We start from the raw sequence: 15,085 nt of genomic DNA, 5'->3' as shown, positions 1-15,085 counted from the left end.
TGCAACATCATGAATGGACTAAATGCCAAAGAATCGTTCACTTTAAAATGGTTAATTTTATGTTGTGTGAATTTCATCGAAAAAAAATAAAAAGGGTGAATCCCAATGAACCCGGGTCGTTTACATTTCAGAAGCTCTAATGCCTAACTCAGGGTTTGGCTCAGAGTAAATGCTTAATAAATGTTTATTGAAAGAACAACCTAACATTTGCACAGTCAACAAAGCTCTTTGTTATACATTAGCTCATTTCATTTTTAAAGAACCCTCTGAGGTGGGCAAGGGTAAGCATTCTCGTGTTGTAAAGGGGAAACTAAGTCTTTGAGAGGAGTGTGGCTTGCACAATGTCACGTAGCTAGTGGCAGCAGTGCCAGAATTCAAACCCAAAAGTCTCTGGCTCCAAAGTCTGTGCTTGTAAAGCAATACTATTTTGTCTACCTCACGGCTTTCAGGATGGGAAAGAAAGCAATAGGGTTTTAAAATATGTTCTCCCGCCTTCTTTTTTTTAGGGTATTTATTACTAAAAGTGTTTTAAAACTGGACCACTGAGTAAAGTCACTCCATCTCCTACGTTCCTAGCACAGTGCTTGATAAATATTTGCTGGCTCATTCAGCTGCAGCTGCAGAGACCTACCTGTGGTTGCTGTGGCTACTGTCCGGGCCAAAGCTCAGGCAGCTGGAAGTATCAGTGAAGCCAGAAGATTCTGGCTGTTCGGGGTCTGTGAGGAGGAGTCAAGGTCTGGGGTTTGTGTCCTCTGCATAGCAATGGCACTGCAATGGGGGAGCCTGGTGCTGGGCTGGGCCGTCTTGCCACTGTCACCTGCCTGTTGAGGGGTGATGGTGGTTGTTGAGAGGTTGGATCAGACCCCAGAGGTGACATGGATGTGACATATTTGTTGGACTTACACAGCTTTGCATTTTATTCTCATCTCTGTTCCTTCCTCCCATGAGATCTTGGGTGGTGCTTTATCAACCCTGAGTAATCATTTCTTCATCTGCAAGATGGAATAAAAAGGCCTACCTCATTGGGCTCGTGTGGGTGAGGAGAACTGAAGAATCTGAGAGCGCGGCACGAGCCAGAGGCTACAGAAAACACTGCCCTCCCACACTCCACCTTGGAGAGACCCAGAAAAGAACAAGCTTCATTTGAAAAAAAGGAAAACAGCTCAGGCAATGGGGGTGGCTTAAAGTGAGTACCCTCAAGGGGCTCGATCAGACCTCTGGCCAGAGACCCTTTTGAGAATGGGGTGAGGGTTGGTTGGTGCAGGGTAAAGGAAGTTGGTGTCTTTGGGAGGGGCGCCTGGCTGTGAGGTGGCCTCTAGTTGTATTTGGCATAGGGAGAGAGGAGGGAACAGGGATTAGTAAGGAAGAGGGCTAAGAGACTGCCAAAGGTCTCCCTGTTTTGCCAGGGTTCTGGCTGGTGGGAAGCTGGGCCAGGGAGGTAGGGACAGGAGTAATCACCCTCTATGATTGCAGGGCACTCTACAGTGTGCGAATGCCTTCCGCTTCTTCCATCTGCCCTGTCTCTCCAAGAACCCCTATGGCCCCGGGGTCAGAGCAGAGCTGAGTGCAGAAATGAAAATCTATGGCCATGTGTTCCAAAACGATGAAGAATTTCAAGATGGTGGCAGCGGTAAAATCCTCCTCCAGGAAAAATCTGTCCTTGGGCCAATGTGTAAACACTTGCTGAGGTACTGTGGAGTTTCATAATGCTGATGATATTGATGATGATGATAAGTATATAAGCTTCACGTTAGGACAGTTTTTGTTTTTGTTTTTTTGAGACAGAGTCTCACTCTGTCACCCAAGCTGGAGTGCAGTGGCACCATCATGGCTCACGGCAGCCTTGACCTCCCAGGCTTAAGCAATCCTCTTACCTCAGTCTACCGAGTAGCTGGGACTACAGGTGCGTGCCGCCATACTTGGCTAATTTTTGTATTTTTTTATAGAGGCAGGGTTTCACCATGTTGCCCAGGCTGGTCTCAAACTCCTGGGCTCAAGCAATTCACTGCCTCCGGAAGTCCTGGGATTACAGGTGTAAGCTACCGTTCCTGGCCTTAGGACAATTTTATTTATCCAATTTAATTTAATTTTTTTTTTAGATTTTAAAAAATATTTATTTATTTATTTATTTATTATACTTTAAGTTCTAGGGTACATGTGCACAATGTGCAGGTTTGTTACATACGTATTCATGTGCCATGTTGGTGTGCTGCACCCATTAACTCGTCATTTACATTAGGTATATTTCCTAATGCTATCCCTCAGACCTCCCCCAGCCCACGACAGGCCCACCTGGTATGTGATGTTCCCCACCCTGTGTCCAAGTGTTCTCATTGTTCAATTCCCACCTATGAGTGAGAACATGCGGTGTTTGATTTTCTGCTTAGGACAATTTTAATACTTATCCTTTAATAAACACTTTATTGCACATGGAAGTTACTTTGGGGGAACTCCTAGTTATAGAGTTGGCTCCTGAAACAGACTCACTCATAGGCATTTATTTCTAGAATAACGTTGTCAGAGTACAGAATTGTATCCTTTAGGTGGAACACAAAACCTAAAATGACATCCTTTTCAGGTATAATTTGTGTCTGGTATCTGGTATCAAATATTCTTGCATTTAAAAAGTAGATTCAAAATGAACAATGATAGCACAGTGATTGTGAAGATGAAACAAAGTAACTTGAGTTGCCTGACTTGATCATTCTAGGTGGCCAGTGGACTTATTTCTGTTTAAAATTTAAAACAATGAAACAGTGTGAAATGTGAGGTATAATATTTGTGTTTAGTAAGTGTATATTTTAGTTCATGCTTGAAATATTTTGCTGAATTTCAATAATGTTTTTAAAATTGAAACTTACTTTTTAATTATTTTAAAATGGCAGAACAAAATCCAGACCATAGATTTATCAATGTTTTACCATTTGCTAACATTTTGCACTTATTAAAATCCTCTCATTGGTCTCCGAATAATTATTTACATAAATTATTATATTAGAATGTCACCAAAGGATCAAAGTTCAAACTGTTAGGTATATTTAAACATAATTAAGTAAATAATTGTGCCTTGTTGTCCTGTAGGAACTTGGAATAACTTGCAGCGTCTTGCAGTATTGTGAAACCAACAGCTTGTTCACAATTCTTCTGAATTTCTTGGGAAATTTGAAGTGGAGTACCTGTACCAATGTGAAATGACACAAATTTCAGTGAAGCTCAACAACGAAAAGCAAAAAGAACCAAAGAGGAAGCAACTGAAACAACATCTAGATGTATTTAAAAATATACAATGCCTCCAAAATCAGGTGTCATTAATGAAAATTCTGAAGAAATGCCACCAGACATAGCCAATGCACCTATACTATTGTTATTCATTTCCTGCTTTTCACAGAAAACAATTTTGTTGCATGGAAGATTGGTGAGTTAAAAAAAAGACCTGCGCTGGCTGTCAAGCACAGCAGTTACACCGCTGCTTCTGCCCCCGCTGCTTGGGATACATGGGCAGGGCGCCCTGGTGGTAGGGCCTTGGTCACCAGCAAAGTCAGTTCCCATGGGATCCTCTTTCTGAGCTGATGCCCACTCCCTTGAAGAAGGGGCTTCTATTCAGGCCTCTTGTTGCAAGGAGCAGAAACCCACTTAGGCTGGCTCAAGTCAACTGTGTTCAGCTGTTCAGCATCCTGTTTCACAGACGTGTCCCAGCCTCTCTTGGGTTATGACATGAGGCTGGCAGGGGAGACCCAGGGAATGTCACCAGTCCTTGGGGTTGCCTCAGCTCAAAACAGTCCTTCCTTTCAGCTATTTTTTTTTTTTTTTGAGATTGGATCTTGCTCTGTTGCTCAGGCTGGAGTGCAGTGATGTGATCTCAGCTCACTGCAACCTCCACCTCCTAGGCTCAAGCAATCCTCCCACCTCAGACTCCTGAGTAGCTGGGACTACAGGCATGTGCCACGATGCCTGGCTAAGTTTTAAATTTTTTTTGTAGAGACAGAATTTCGCCATGTTGCCTGGGCTGGTCTCGAACTCCGGAGCTCAAGTGATCCACCTGACTCAGTCTCCCAAGGTGTTGGGATTACGGGCGTGAGCCACCCCGCCCGGCCTCCTTCTTTCCACTTTTAGGTAGCTGTGTTCAGAGTGCGTCATCCAGCAGAGGCAAACAGGCACAAAGTTTCTTCCAAGGCCCTGTGGGAAATTCTTATTAATTCAATTGACAAATATGTGTTAAGTGCCTTCTTTAAGGACAGACAATGTCAGACCAGACTCAAAGGCTGTCTTCCTGGGGGAGCTATGGCACACATGAGCATGGCCAGAATTCAAGAAAGGGTGGGAGGAGGGCTCTAAGAGAGAGGCAGGTGAGTTGTTATGGGCATGTGAAGAAGGGTGAGAGAACTTCGCCCCAGGGGTCTCCAGGAAGGGCTGGGGGCCTTTGTAGAAACTGAGATGTGCCAGGAGAGAACATCTTCTAAAGAATGGCATGCTTGGCTGGGCACAGTGGCTCACATTTTTAATCCCAGCACTTTGGGAGTCCGAGGCAGGTGGATGACTTGAGGCCAGGAGTTCGATACCAGCCTGGCCAATGTAGGGAAACCCCAACTCTACTAAAAATACAGAATTCAGCCGGGCATGGTGGCACACACCTGTAGTCCCAGCTACTTGGGAGGCTGAGGCAGCAGAATAATTTGAACCCGGGAGGTGGAGGCTGCAGTGAGCTGAGATCACGCCACTGCACTCCAGCCTGGGCAACAGAGCAAGATCCTGTCTCAAAAAAAAAAAAAAAATGAAGACCGGCATGCTGTGTTTATTTATACCAGCTCTGTGACTTTCAGCAAGTCCCCCCTGCCTTCTGGGACACAGCTCCCTCCTCTGACGAAGCGGGGTGGGAGGGCCAATGGTCTGACATTGACATTATGGGCTGAACGTAGTGAGGATAAAGTCAGGCAATCACAGAGCGCCAGTCCCCATCCAGAGTTAAGTGCTTAATAAACGGTGACTGATGGCAGGTTCTCAGGGTCTCCCAGGAACTTCCCCTTCGCTGGTGGTTCTCTGCCCTGACACAGAGTAGAATCAGGGGCTTAACTCAGACCTTCACTCAGAAAAGGCCTTTCTGCAGGTGCTGAGCTAATTCTGGAGATGTGGTTCTCTGATGAGTGAACCCAGTCCACGTTTGGAATTCCCAGAGGAACAAATACCGTGGCCCTCGTACAACCTTCCTTAAATATACACTGTCTCAGTGGAGTTTTTGAGAGAAGCTGGATAGCTCTTATAAAATATAAACTGTCATTTTTGTTTTTAATAAAAGTAATGACAGTAATTCCTAGGCTTCTGCCTTGGAATCATAGCCTATCTGGAGGCAAATTTCATCATCACCCAAGGACTGGCCCAGCACCAGGAATAATAATTTCAGCATTCCTTATGCCTCAGAGGTTCACTAGGTCCGTGTATGTGCCTTTCTGACTCACCTCTAGATATGGTGGTCCCTGTGCTGCAGGAGAGCTTTTGCTCTTTCACTGCCATTCATGACTTTCGTGTCTCTCAGGCACTTGAGCTGTATACCTAATTTAATCCTATAGCAACCCTGTGAGGGAAGTTATCTTAGGGATGACTGGGATTTGAACCCAGTTCTGTCTGCATTAACAGCCCAAGCTCCTAAGCACAGCCTCTTTGCTGTTTGATGGAAACAGTTCCAGCTCTGGGAGGTGCAGGCCAAGATGTGCACCCTGAAACAGGTTTCTCTGAAATGAAAGAACATAAAATAAGGGCCTTGACCTAACTCAATGAAATGTCTTATGCTCAATCACGCCTAAGTGATAATCTGTTAAAATCTGGTCAGTCCTGTGCTGAACTTGCCTGGAGCACTTTCCGGGTAGAGAGAAACTGGTGAATGAAGAAAATGCATCATGATGATTGCAGGGGAAACACTTAATCTATGGAAGATAATACCTTGTTTTGAGGCATTTGCAAATACTTTCCGAGACACCCTGTTCCATGCTAATAATGGATGGACTAACCTCAAATTGTTCTTATTTGTTCATTAACGCAAGTCCCCCAAGGGCTCACTATGCAACACTTTATTAGCCTGGACCGAGTAATATATTTTAAAGCAATAAAACTACATTATTTTTAAATTATTTTTTAATGTGGACTTTCCAGCCATTGACTGCCCTCTCTGATAGGTCTGAATTAGTGAGTTTTAATTGCGTGTAAAAGAGCAATAAAATCATCATTATGAAAATGATGGGGTGCCTCCTTCACGGCAGGCACTGTGCTGGGCCTTATCTCACTCAGCCTCACTACACTCGCCATGTGGGTGCCCCATGCCTTCACTGCACAGACAGAACTCACGTTCTGAGGGATTCAACTCCTTGCTAATGAACGGGGGAGCTGGGACTTAAGCCCAGGCCTGTCAACCTCTGTTGGGGCTCAGAAAATGTAACTCCCCAATATGGTGCTTTGACATGCTGGACTAAAGAAGAAGCCTCAAGGTCTCTTGACCTTCCCTACCCCTCCTACCTTCCTGTTTCTCAATCCCTTGTCTCTCCCAAAACACAGGACAAGGCTGTTCTCTGAAGTTCCCTCATCCACCTAGAAACCAGATGGCCAAAGAGGAACACAATTGCCTTCCATCCCCTCCCTAAAATTTCATTATCTAGAGGATTAAAACCCATATCACAGAGGAAGAGATTGAAAATTAAACACCACATCCACAACCCATACTTCGGAGCATTGACCCAAATTGTCTGTTTTTAGGTCCCATTCCATTTCCAAAGATAATTATTTTACTAACCATTGTCTGGAGCATTGGGCCCATTCATTCCTCTTAAAAATCATTTGCTGGGGCCGGGCGCGGTGGCTCACACCTGTAATCCCAGCACTTTGGGAGGCCGAGGCGGGCGGATCACCAGGTCAGGAGATCAAGACCATCCTGGCTAACACAGTGAAACCCCGTCTCTACTAGAAATACAAAAAATTAGCCGGATGAGGTGGTGGGTGCCTATAGTCCCAGCTACTCGGGAGGCTGAGGCAGGAGAATGGCGTGAACCCGGGGGGCAGAGCCTGCAGTGAGCCAAGATCGCGCCACTGCACTCCAGCCTGGGCGACAGCGAGACTCCATCTCAAGAAAAAAAAAAAAATCATTTGCTGGGCCAGGAGCGGTGGCTTACGCCTGTAATCCCAGCACTGGGAGGCCGAAGCGGGAGGATCATGAGGTCAGGAGATCAAGACCATCCTGGCCAACATGGTGAAACCCTGTCTCTACTAAAAATACAAAAATTAGCTGGGTGTAATGGCACATGCCTGTAGTCCCAGCTATTTGGAAGGCTGAAGCAGGAGAATTGCTTGAACCTGGGAGGTGGAGGTTGCAGTGAGCCGAGATCATGCCACTGCACTCCAGCCTGGCGAAAGAGTGAGATTCCATCTCAAAAAAAAAAAAAAAATTATTTTCTACCCCTCAAAACAGCCACTGTCTCCTCCATCTCCTCTTCCCTGATGAAGAAGGGCGTATGAGCATCCGGACCTCATTGGGTTTAGGTCATCATGTTCTTGCAATTCCTGTGTGCTTATGCACATTAAATAAATTTGTATGCCTTTTCCTCTTATTAATCTGCCTATTGTAAATTCATTTTCAGTGAACTTCAAAGGGCAGAGGGGAAACTCTCCCTTGGCCCCTACCCCTCCAAGGCCCCACTTTTTCGTCAGCACTCCTTGGACGCAGCCGAGGTATGAACATGATATGGTCCTGAATGACGCTGAGTCTTTGGGCACAGAAGACCCGGGTTAATAAAAACAGGAAGGTAAGAAAAGAAAAATCAAGACACATCATAGGACTAAATTCCTATTATTTATCCACTCAGGATTGACCACCCCTTTGGGCCAGACAGTCGTACCCCCATATACCAGGTGGGCACATGAAGACACAAGAAGTGCTGTGATGGTTCATTTTGCATGTCACCTTGCGTGGAGTATGCCGACTCATTGTTTGGTCAAACACTAGTCTGGTCATGGTGGTAAAGGTATTTTTTTAGATGAAATTGACGCTTAAATCAGTAAAGCAGGTTACCCACCATACTACAGGTGGGCCTTGTCCGATCAGTTGAAGGCATTAAGAGCAAAGATTGAGGTTTCCTAAAGAAGATGGAATTCTCCTTGAGACTACAACATAGAAACCCTATCTGAGTTTCCAGCCTGCTGCCCTGTGGAATTCGAACTCAGGACTCCAGTCTATGGCATTAACCCTCACTTAACTTTTCAGCCTGCCAGCCTGCCCTGTGGATTTCGGACTTGCCAGCCACACAATTCCTTAAAATAAATCTCTCTGTCTCTGTCTGTTTCTCTCTGTCTGTATACACACATGTATGCATATATACATATATATGTATGCATCTATATATTTATATCTAATCTCATATTGCTTATTGGTTCTGTTTCTCTGTAGAACTCTGCCTAATACAGCTGAAGATGTATTCTCTTCAGAAAGCTTGCAATTACTGGGGAACAATCAGTACAGAAGTCAACAATTACAGAAAGGGGACTAGGGTAATACGGTGGCCAATGTCCTTGTGAGTAGTGGTGACAGAGGGCAACAAGTTAGAGACTGCCAAGGGAAAGTCAAGAGCAAGGGAAACAGACATGAAGTAGGTTCAGCCAGGCCCCACCACCTACCCACACTAAACCTGGAGAGTCTCTTTTCCCTTTAGTCTTTTAAAAATATCTTATTTCTGTACTTCAACGGATGCAAGCCCCTATGTCCTGAAGGATCTGTTGTTTGTTGTATTACTCCAAGCAAGTATTAGCCTAGAAGGGACCTCACCTCCCAACAATGAAATGCAACTCTTACATTTTACAGATTGGGAAACCAAGTCTCTGAGAGCTTTCTATTAAAGTGACAGAGGTACTGGATCATGGTAAGCAGGAATATGTACCCAAAGGAGTAATAGCAGCTGTTCATATACATTTTATTCTAATGCACTTTCCTGTGATCATGTTAAATGAATTCCAGGATTTTTACCAAACTTGACTCTTTTGAGAAAGAACCAAAGGAGCTAAACCAAACAACTCTTGGGGACGGATCTGCAAATGCCACTCCTGAGCTATGGGGGCTCCAGGTCCACCTCACATTGCCCCCTGCAATCACCCTCGTCCAGCCCTAGCCCCCAGGCAGATTGTTCCTGCAGATTGGCAAAGTCATTTCCAGGTGTGGTCTCAGAGAACCTCTCTCTGGAATGGTAGAAGGGTTTGTAGCCATAAGAGCTGATATCAAAGGGGCTTCTAGAAATCTAGAAAATTTAATTCCCCAGAATGTGCCTGAGAGTTAGTTTCTCCTCTAGAGTCGTTTTCTTAGGAAGCACCGGAGTCCATGCTTGCTCTTATATTTTCATCCAAATATCACCTCTATTAAGGCGTCAAAGTCCCGTGAGAAACACCAGCTCATGCCCTCTTGTCCTCCCCGACTCCTACTGGATAGTAGGGACAGAAAAGTGGAGATTATTCCACATTTTATAGAAAGAGAAACCAAGGTGCAGAGGAGGGTGGAACTAGCTTCTGATCCTAGGCTACACCCTGGCAAACTGGGAAAGGTGTGTCAGGAGGAGTTGCCACAGGCATTGGCCCCAGGAAAGCCCTGCTTTGTCACTGCGAGAGGACAGGGCACCACCTAGGCTGGCCTTGCCAATTAGAACCAGCTCTGCTGCTCCAAAGACACCCAGGCCAGTGAGGGGTCCACATGTGGGCAAGCTTTAAAGTCATAATTCTTCCCTCTGACAGTTCCCTGAGGTCCAAGACAACCTGTTTGGTAGTGATGCTCTGTGACCCTCTGGCTCCCTATCCCAGGGATGTGGGGAAGAGCTGCACCCTAAGTCTCTTCTTACTGTGGGCGATAAGGATTGCAGTTGCAGCCATTAGCCGGAGTGGGTGGGAGAGACATCATCTGCTAAATTAGGAAGGGCGTGTGGTCTGAATACCTGAATTTTAATCCCAATCCTTTTTTTTTTTTTTTTTTTTTTTTTTTTTTAGATGGAGTCTTGCTGTGTGGCCCAGGCTGGAGTGCAGTGGCAGAATCTTGGCTCACTGCAATCTCTGTCTCCCGGGTTCAAGTGATTCTCCTGCCTCAGCCTCCCAAGTAGCTGGGATTACAGGCATACACCACCATGCCCAGCTATTTTGTATTTTTAGCAGGCACAGGGTTTCACCATGTTGGCCAGGCTGGTCTTGAACTCCTGACCTCAGGTGATCTGCCTGCCCCAGCGTCCCAAAGTGCTGGGATTACAGGTGTGAGCCACCACACCTGGCCATTCCTTTTTTTCTTCTTTAAACTAGCTGTGTGACCTTAGATACGTTACTGAACCCCTCTGAGTCTCAGTTTGTGCCTCTGCATCTGTAAAACAGAAATAGTAAGAATAACTACCCCCAGGGGCTATCAGTGACTTCACACAAAGTCATGAATGTGCTCATTTTCTGTAGACTAAAGCACTCGACCAACATTCACTGCCATTCTTTCTTGATATGCTTTAAAGGAGATGGGGGAAAGAAAGGATCCAGAGCTGGGAAATTCTGCTTTCTCAAATCCTTTCTTGTTATGGTGAGGCCATAGTCCAGAGAGTTTAAGCAGTCAGCTCTAAGTCACAGAGGGCAGGAGGCAGGGTTTGCGTTGGGCAGTGAGGGTGGGTAGGGAATGAGGGGGACTGTGCTAGTGCCCAGAGACTGGACCATGATGAGACCCTGGAGGAACCCTGCAGGAGGGTACTAGGGCAGGGGCAGCGAGGTAGGGGGAGCCAGGTGGGCAGTGGGCTAAGGACACAGTGCTGTCAAGTGGGGATATGCTGGCCCTGGTTACCAAAACCCACGTGAGGGTTTCTGAATTCAAAGGCATGTGGATGGTGCAGCTTCCTGCTGAGATATGACTGCAGCTTTGGAAACATGACAAAATAAACACACGACGTGGGTCTTCAGACTACCCGATTAGCAGCTAAAGAGGTGGATGAGTAGAAGAAAAAGCAGAGGTTTTCAAAGAACAAAAGTACAACAAGGCAGCACATCCGTCCCCGAGATTGAGAAATGTGGGCTGCACTAATTTCCGTATCATCAGAACTGTGCCCGAGTCAGCTCTGGGGAGAATGTAGAGCACGTAGGGCAGGGAGGCAGGGTGTGTGTACCTACGAACCACTGCCTCCACACACATCCCTTAAAGGAGAGTTACCCTAGAAATGACCCAACGATTCTGGTAACGAGTTGTCATTCAAGATAGGCCTGACTCATTTCTCCCATGAAGGAGGAACTGAACAGTCAGCAGCAGAGATTAGAATTCTTATCCAGGCAGATCTTGAGTGCTTCCCTCCCTCCTACCAAAGTATTCTCTCTTTTGGCATCTCTCTGCCTTATATTTTGCCATTGCAGGTTGATCCTTTTGGCTTGTCAGTCTCCAACAGTTCTCTATACAAACGCAAATGTTTCTGGAGAGGCAGGCCACAGGTCAGCCCAGACTGTCAACCCAGCTCAGGCAGCCAGGACCCAGGACTGGTTCCATCAGGGGCATGAGGGCCCACAGGAGTGAGCGAGGGAGAAAGATGAGGACAGTGATTACTGTTCCCACTGTATGGATGAGGAAACAGAGACTCAGAGGAGTAAAGAAAGCAGTGAGCAGTCTGAGGTTGGGGAAAGCCAAACCTCACTTCCTCCTCCCAAATCGTGTCTTCAGAGTATGTTCAAGGGCAACTCCACGCTCTCTGTTTCAGAGAAAACAATCCTTCATGGCTGTGCCCACGCTCTCCTCCCACACCACCAGATGTGCAGGCAGCGTGGGGTCTTTCCAGCGTCCCCTGTTCAGGCGGCCCGTTCAGAAACTGGACATAACTGTGACTTGTGTGCCTGGCTCTGAATAATCAATTAGGCCAGTGAAATGGGAGTCTATCTGTGTGTCTGGAATTTGAACTGAGACTCTAAGTTGGGGCCACTCAGAAGTCTGGGAGACTCAAGAGTGAGGTGGCCATTACAGAGCCACACACAGCACAAGGTGTTAAGTCAGGAGAAACTGAGGCAGCCAGGCAGACGGGGAAGGGGGCAGGGCACAGAAAGAACCAATGAGGAGAGATACCCAGGGGAGCGGCCAGAGCTGCCTAATCAAGGACGATGTCCACCTCCAGGGCAGAGACCCTTAAAGTCTGGCCAGGGATGGCAGGGCTGCCATGGAGCAGTATCCCCTGAGATGTGGCTCTCATTTTCCTGCTTTCCTACTGGGTGTGTTTTTTGCCACTCTCTAGCCCTGGCTGTACTACTGAGGACTGAATTTTAGCAGGAAGCAGAAAACTGGGATTCTTAGGTTGCAGGTTACTGGATCGAGAGGCACCACATCTATGTGTGAAGCAGGGATTACTGCCCCTCACTGCTGATATGGGATGCCAACATACCACCCCGAGACCCTGCACCTGAGGACGATGCTGCCCCTGGGGGGGATCTAGGGCTGCGTTCCCTGGGGAGGGATGAGGTACTTTGCTTGCAGGAGGGAGAATGAGCCAGAAGCCATCAGTAGTGAGGAATGTGCCCTCTCAGTGTCCCTAGCTCCTGACTTCTGGGCACCTGGTGGGATTGCACTTTCTGCCTCTTTTGCTTGGGTAGGGCTGTGTGATAGATCCCACCAGTGAACTGTGAGTGGAAGTTTTTCACTGTCTGTGTGAGGCCCTCAGTCTCTTGCTCTCAGTCACTGTAGCCAGCATCAGTCCAGATGGTGGTGGCTGCTGCCTCAACCTGGATCTTAGATAATGGACACAGAGCTTGTCCAGCTAAATAAACCTGCCTTGTTTGGAGCCATTTCGCGCTGGGGATTGTTTGTTACTACACCACACCCTGGGTGATCTGGCCGGTGCATTGCCTTAGCCAGGACTTCAGCACCACACATTTCCTGGATCCTTCTGGGAAGTAGATGGAGGGCTGCTACAAGCTGGGGCAACCACAGGGGCTGGAGACATTCCCTGGGTCCCCCTGCCAGCCGCAGTGCCAACCTTCAGGCTGTGGCATGGGAGTGCTGAACAGCAGAGGGCACCAGAGGCCTGTCTCTGCCTTCCCCATCCTGGTGCCATCATGGGGGTTGGTGGCATCAGTATTGCTGGTATTGTAGGAGGGTAGCATTTGGACCTACAGCAGAGATCTCTGGGCCCGCTCCTCTTATGTGTCACTGTGGTTGTGGGCAAGTGTTTGTAAGATGCAGACTCACCCCTCAGTAGGCTTCAGACCATATCTAGGGACCAGGGTCGTGGCACCCACCACAATTTCCTCTGGCCCTTTCTCTCTTGGGCTGGCCCCGCCTTCAATTGTCATCTGTCAGGCCTAGGGGTGGGGAGGAAAGCTAGGAGCCAAAATACAGGAGAACAGGCACAGGCAGCCTGACTCAGCACACAGCAGTGTTTTCAGGCCATCCCCTGTGGCTTTTCCTCTTCCATGCCTCAAATCCCACCACTATACTTTTGCCCATTTAGCACCCTCTTTCAACTCTGTGAAAATGCAGCCCCTGTTTTTTGGGGGAAAGGGAAAGGATGGAGGCTGGAGAGGGCGGGACTAACAGCAGATGTTTTCAGGATTTGAGAGCTTCGTCAGTACAAAGAGCTTTGTGCTAGGAGCCTGGAAGCCAGATGATCTGCAGTAGGTCTTTTGCTTCCTTGGGCCTCAGTTTCCTCCTCTGCAAAAGTAGGTTTTGGGGCAGCCGAGCTCTGAGCCCCTTCCAGAGTTTGTAACCTAAGATTCAGGTTTTGCTGGTCAGGAAGACAGAGACAGCCTGGCCCTGGGGTAGGGATAGGAAGGAGGAGGAGGGCGCTACCTGTAAGGTAAAGGAGACAGGTGGGGGAAGCTTGGGTCACTGGGAGTCCCTAGCTGGACCATGACACTTTTCCAGGAGTGGCTGGATTCCCTGCACCTGCTGCTTTACTTTTGGCCTGTGTTTCAGTATTTACATTTCTCTGGATCATAGAAGACCAAGGTCAGGTTAAGTTATTACTCCTAACCCTAGTTGGCCCAAAGTCAAACAGAAGAGCTTGCCTGTGCACCTGCATCTCTGCCCTTCCTGCCTTCTCTAGGTGCTCTTGGCTCTGGCCCCTTCCTGTGGGGGCAGGAGGTCAGGCCTGACTCTGAAGCCCTAGTAGGGCCTGTCTTCCAGAAAGACAAGCACGTAGACACTGCAGGCAGCCACCTTAGGGTGGGGAGGGGAACGCTTGCCTGGCACCTGACTGTTCGCTGGGTGGGGATGCCTCTTTCTGCTGCCTTTGTTACCCTTTTCCCTCACCACTGCCAGCACTCGGGCTCCATGGTTAAAAGGCGGCACCAGGTTCTTCCCAGCAAGAACCCCAGGAGCTCTGGAGGCACCTTCTGGGTGGGGTTTGGTTGGATAAGCAAAGCATCTCCTTCAGTCCTTCAACCTCCATTCTGCTCAGTTCATGGAAGGTCGGGTTGTAGCATGGGAGGAGGCCACTTCCTAAGCCTCCCGCCCCCCGCCCCCCGCCCCAGTGACCCTGTTCCTCTGAGCTCTGGAGGTCACCAGGGCGCTGCGGAGCTCATTGCAAGCTGCCCTGGCTTATTGGTCTTGAGAGACTCGTCTCTCTCTAGCTGCCTGTAAACCTCTGGGCCTGATGGATGGGTTTTGTTGTTTTCCTTCCCCCTGACTTGTTGATGCTGTCACCTCCAGTCCCTGGTGGATGGACGTCTTTTTATTCCAGCAAGCCCACTACCTGTACTACCCATTCACTTAGTCATTCACTGAGGCTCACCATTGGCCATAAGATCACCAGGGCCTAGACACACAGAGGGGTGTGAGCACAGAACATGGTCCTTGCAGGGCTCTGGGTTTTGTAGGTGTGAGATGCGCCCGAGGCCTGCCAATTCACGGTGGCAAGTGCCGTGATGATGGTTGCACTGGCTCGTATGGGAACATTGTGGGAGGTGCATGGGGCCGCTTCTCAGAGGAGGCGATGTTTGAGCTGAGTTGGGGGAAAAACAGTAAGTGTTCCCTAGATGGGGGTGGAGGGCTGGGAGAGGACTTTCTGGAAAGGGCACATCAGTTTGAGGAAACACCCACATGCAGGCTGGCAGGTGAGAGGACAGAGTCCTTTCTGGG

General features: G+C 47.9%; 1 long non-coding RNA gene across 1 annotated transcript; it reads left to right on the top strand.

Moving 5' to 3' along the window:
• The first annotated feature begins 916 nt into the window (after window positions 1–916).
• On the top strand, window positions 917–8,316 carry LOC116482489 (uncharacterized). Its single transcript, XR_004251879.2, has 4 exons — window positions 917–1,186; window positions 1,474–1,688; window positions 3,082–3,415; window positions 7,620–8,316. It is a non-coding gene; the product is annotated as an uncharacterized LOC116482489 (long non-coding RNA).
• The last annotated feature ends 6,769 nt before the right edge of the window (window positions 8,317–15,085 follow it).

This window comes from Hylobates moloch, unplaced genomic scaffold, assembly GCF_009828535.3.
Source record: "Hylobates moloch isolate HMO894 unplaced genomic scaffold, HMol_V3 SCAFFOLD_14, whole genome shotgun sequence".
NCBI classification, from domain to species: Eukaryota; Metazoa; Chordata; class Mammalia; order Primates; family Hylobatidae; genus Hylobates; species Hylobates moloch.
This window is presented reverse-complemented; position numbering and strand designations above follow the sequence as displayed.